The sequence below is a fragment of the Haliotis rubra genome, unplaced genomic scaffold (genome assembly GCF_003918875.1).
Source record: "Haliotis rubra isolate DU_JTF1 unplaced genomic scaffold, ASM391887v1 Scf129, whole genome shotgun sequence".
NCBI classification, from domain to species: domain Eukaryota; kingdom Metazoa; phylum Mollusca; class Gastropoda; order Lepetellida; family Haliotidae; genus Haliotis; species Haliotis rubra.
Window position 1 is genome coordinate 1,272,163 of NW_025765214.1, and position 6,000 is coordinate 1,278,162.

A 6,000-nucleotide genomic window follows, 5' to 3' on the forward strand; every position below is an offset into this window, starting at 1 on the left:
TTTGTTTCAGTATCAGAAATGTTTGTTGCATGACATAAATAGTCTAGAAGAATTCTCCTTGAGGAACATTTTCAAAATTGACCCACCTATATGTAGTTTTTCACCGACTTGACACGAACTGTCCGATTGTCATCGGATTTGATTACGCATCACTGTGATCACAGAATCATTCCACCTTTAAATAGCCTCATATCATCTCAGATAATCTTATCAGATCTGTACAGCCGTTTTCATTTTCATTTGTCTTTCCCTTGGAGGACATCTTGACCAGCCGTTGACATTCAGTTATCATAAGGGGCGGTGGGGTAGCCTAGTGGTAAGCGTTTGCTCGTCACGCCGAAGACCCGGGTTCGATTCCCCACATGGGTACAATGTGTGAAGCCAATTTCTGGTGTCCCCCGCCGTGATATTGCTGCAATATTGCTAAAAGCAGTGTAAAACCATAATCATTCACTCTCTCTCACTCACTCACTCACTCATTCACTTATCATAAATACAACGGTACAATGTTCGACAGCTGATTTTCAAAACCGAGCCAGTATCTTGAACCATGGTTTCGTATTTTCAGGGTTCAGTATTCAGAATAAATACAGTGTTGTTCAGCGTTGCACAGACCTTTATTTATTAGAAGACCACCTCTAATTGATATCCGGTCTGAGACCACAAATATCACGATACCATGTTTACATAAAGGCCCAAACATGGAGTCGTTTTTAGATCAAAAAGGCTTGGAAAATAAGTAAATGTGAATGTGTCGATGCAAAAAACATCTATCTGTATCGTAGCTTATGTTTACTGCTATCAGGAGGGAGTCGATAAGAACACTTCAGCATGAAATGTGTCAGTGACGAAGCTCGACAGCCTGGTACCCATTGTCTGTCGCGGCCATGTTGTACCATGTGGCTTGTTTGTTGTATAACACCACACTCAGCAAATCAGATAATCGACGTAGATCAGTACACAGTTCTAGAGACCCGTAAAGATTCGGGGTAGAATAGGTCTTCAGCAACCCATGCTTGCCACAAAAGGCGACTATGCTTGTCGTAAGAGGCGACTAACGGGATCGGGTGGTCAGGCTCGCTGACTTGGTTGACACATGTCATCGGTTCCCAATTGCGCAGATCGATGCTCATGATGTTGATCACTGGATTGTCTGATCCAGACTCCATTATTTACAGACCGCCGCTGGAATATTGCAGAGTGCGGCGTAAAACTAAACTCACTCACTCACTCACACAGTTCTAGACCAGACAATCCAGTGACTGACATCATGAACTTTGATCCATGTCACTGTGAAGTCACGACACTTTGTCAATTCTGACAAAAGCATAGGTTGTAGGGGACCTATATTTTGAATCAGTCTTGTGTACATGTACTTGAAATTTAGATTTTGTGGCATTGGGGTCTATACAATTATAAATGAGGGGAAAAAACTTGATAACTATTATGACAGTTTAAGATTACAAATTTATCAAAATTCTTTTTGTAAACCTTTCTGGACCAGAAAATTTAGTGATTGGTACTAGGAGCATTGATCCTCGTAACTGGGATACCATCACATGCATCAACCAAGTAAGTGAGCCTGACCACCCGATCCCGTTAGTCGCGTGTTACGTCAAACATGGGTTGTTGAAGAATTCTTGCTTAAACTGCTGGCTTAGGTTAAGATTGAGACTTTGTTTCATTGTAATTAGGGTAATTATTAAGTTGTAGGTATATGTGCATTACCAAATTTCTGAGTTAAAAACTGAATTAAACTTGCTAATGCATGTCATTACACCAAGGCCAAGTCCGCCTTATATTAACTTACTGTAATATCAAAAGAGTATGAATTGCAATGTCGTGACTTGCAATAGGTATTTTATGATGAGTACAACGTTAATCATTGATGTACACAGTATTCAATGACAGTACGCACACGATCCATTACACAGGTGTTGTCATGCTGCGTCACAGTGATTAGTCACAAACGTGTGACACTGAAACTGAGCGATGACTAATCGGGTATTTTAAGACGCTTCGAAAACATGGTGGAACGCATTATCACACAAACAGGCCATAGACCGGTTTTCTTTCATTTGACGCCATACAATTCAGGCTGGACATCATTAGTTACAGTTGTTCCTGATTGGAGGAAATTTGGTCATTTGGCATTCATAAATGACCACACAAATTACTGCCGAAATGACTCTTGTGAGAGTTACCTCCCTTTGACCATACCCATACCCAGTCACAGAAACACAGTTGTTCAGTCTTAGTATATGATTTTGATTGAGTCGTTTTAACAAACAATGTTGATGTATTGATAAATGCAAATGTGTTGTGTTTTAAATTAAAAAAGACGAGATATAAACTCATGGAAATGCAGAAACATCAATGGAGCCAGGTCACTTCTCTAGAAATATTGGCCATTTCACAGGAATACCTTTCAGTTTTCCTTTTGTCTCTATATGATAAAATTAAAGAGTACAAGTCTGATAGTTTAAAGAGATGGAATGATATAATTTTAATCAAAACCTCAGACTTCTGAACTGTAATTATTATGATGCATACGAATAAATATTGTTGAAGTATGATGTAAACGTATAATAGTGTATTACTATTTGGTTGTTAAAATATATCTGATAGCATTTCATCCACAAGATTTGTCATGCAGAATATTTTGCTTTGGTTTGTTTAATCTTTGAATCCAAAGCATACTTGAGGAATACAATGTCATAATTGTCTGACGTGAATCGCACGTTTTAACAGAAATAAACTGAATCGCAACAGGAAATCCTTCTGAATCATTTCAGTAAATTATTAAAACAACATGTTCCCCCAAGAAATGTATTACACGAGCTGATGTTTATGAAATATACGTTCTTAATAATAGCACTTTCAACAATGACCTAATTGGGATGCAAACATTAATATCACGATATTCTGTAGTCATGAAACATGTTCCTAAAATATCAAAACATCATGACATACATCACAATGAAAACCATCAACACTAAACATTGACTGAAGTTTTAACAGGTGTGAACAGCGAGTACATTTCACGTGCTTCTTAAGCAACATGTGTTGTGAGGGTCCAGATGGGTTACCCAGAGAAGCAGTGCAAAAATTAAACACACCAGTAAGCCTGGCTTAGCTAAATCAAAATATGCGTACATTCGAATTTCTATGACATGTACCCACGTCCTTCTCTTAAAACTCATCATATATTTAACTTATTTAACGTATAATTTACATTTACTGATATCATATAATATAATTCGTGTGACGTCAGACATGCTACCCGGTTAACACCCTCACTGGATTATGTTGCAACGCATGAGAAATACATATCACTCATCATTTGTCATATTTTCAAACGCTCTGCACATTTTGACGCGCTCAAGTGTTAAAACCAACTTTGATTGACAGTTACCGTAGTATCATATTCGCGCGTTGGTGACAGGTGATTATATCATTTCCAATTTCATCGTTAGGGTGGAAATACGATAGGTTTTTGGAACGACTGCAATGCCACATATTCACATTATGTCAGGGAATAAAGATATGCTGTACTTCACCCCGGATCAATTTCACATGAAACTGACAAATGAAAAGACGAGTTGTGTTGGTACATCTATTTCACAACCAGAAGGCATGACAAGGCGATGTCACAAGTACCTTGCAAACTCATATTGTACTCCAGTGGGAAAAAAAATCAGTTTAAGCCAATGGAGTATATATAGCTGCGTCATTTATGATATATTGACGTATTATTTTTATATATTTTCAAATTACACAGAGAATAATGGTTTATGATTTGAAATTGAAAACTTCCGGTATTCAAATTTTTTAAATTGTAATTTAAAAATTCAACTGCAATGTGTTGGCCTGATAAAGTAGTCATTGGCCACCATGAGTTGTCTCCCTTTGATTGTATTTGCAATATTTCGTGCGATTGTTGACAGACCACAAACTGATAGATCAATATAACCCACAGCATATGCATTGTGTGTGAGAGAGATACATCTCTAACGACGGCTTGTAAATATGAACAGAAATGTTTGATACATCTGGTAAGGACATTGCTTAGGCACTATTGCATGCAGGCTACTGTTGACAGTTTTAATCAAGATGGTTAGATTTCGTTTTGCCTATGGGAATCTCGACCTACCTGGCCGACGGCTTGTAAATATGAACAGAAATGTTTGCTAATTCTAGTAAGGACATTGCTTGGGAACTCTTGTATGTACTGTTAACAGTTTTAATCAAGATTTCTTATTGCCCATGGGAATCTCGACCTACCTGGTCCGCCAACAGACTGTGTTATTTTGAAGTGTGAGATTATGAACAGTAGGGCTGCTACAGAAAGATTTTAAATGGAAAGTTTAACATATTTCATGTTACTTGAAAATCCCCCTCCAGTGCTTTTGATAAGGGTTTGTGTTTTCTTTTAAAAGTGCACGTGTTTAATTTATTTATATAACCTCACAGATGTGTTTTGCTGAGACGCTAATGTTGATAGTCGGGTGTTATCTGTCTAAATATTCACAGTTAGGTATGATGGCATATTCGCCAGCTGTCGATGAGATCTGCAAACTTTCACTTACACTGAACTCGGATACTCGGAAGAGTCTTAAACATTTTGTAAACCGATACCCTTAAATCTAATGGCTGAGTTTAAACCGATGCTGTGTCCGATTCTAATCTTATCTTTCCTTCTATCTCATCCTGTATTGACCCGTGAAGATCCGGGGTAGAATAGGTCTTCAGCAACCAATGCTTGCCACAAAAGGCGACTATGCTTGTCGTAAGAGGCGACTAACGGGATCGGGTGGTCAGGCTCGCTGACTTGGTTGACACGTGTCATCGGTTCCCAATGGCGCAGATCGATGCTCATGCTGTTGATCACTGGATTGTCTGATCCAGACTCGATTATTTACAGACCGCCGCCATATAGCTGGAATATTGCTGAGTACGGCATAAAACTCAACTCACTCACTCACTCACTCATCCTGTATTGTCATATTATTTTTCTTCATGAAAAAAACAATTATATTTATTGATGCGTCGTTAAGCAGTATTCACTCACTCACTCAAGATGATACTGTTTGATGTTTAGGTCATTACACGTTGTATTATTGGGTAATCATCCCCAACCGCCTGACGTCAAGGCATCCAACCTCGCATAACTTTATTGTGTTACTGTACCTATATAACACAGTTACACCTGGTTGTTTTTGTTTTCCTGTTTTATCGGTTTGTGGACCGCCTCTGTGGTGTTAAGCGTCCGCCCGGTCGCGACATACCAAAAGACGTTAAAATATGGTATTTGTTGGCCCCTGCCTGGCGCTCGGCATTAATGGGTACAACAAGGACTGGTCGGCTCGGAGTCAGTATAATGGGTCTGAGTGGGGTATTCATGTTTAACTGCGGAATGGTATCTCAGTGAGCTAGCACTATAAAACCAGCTTCAGTCTGGGCTAGTACAAGCAGCCACACATACACACGCATACACGTCGTCATATGAGCGAAATATTCTCAAGTACGACTTTAAACCTCACCTCACCTCACCTCACCTCACCTCACATCACATCACATCACATCACATCACCTCACCTGATCACCTCACCTTAGCGGTTTGTGTGTTCCCTTCATTCTGTACTCGACGAAATACACCATATCCCTCCAAACATTAATTCTTCGTGTGGACCACACTAATCCAAACGCAAATGTACACATGTTCTTTAAACAAGTAGTTTTAAGATCTAATATACAGGGGCGGTGGGGTAGCCTAGTGGTTAAAGCGTTCGCTCGTCACGCCGAGCACCCGGGTTCGATTCCCCACATGGGTACAATGTGTGAAGCCCATTTCTGGTGTCCCCCGCCGTGATATTGCTGGAATATTGCTAAAAGCGGCGTAAAAGCAAACTCACTCACTCTAATATACTAAATATATATAAGACGTCGAGCACATCACACCTTTTTGTAAATAATTACATAATTGGATGGAAACTACAT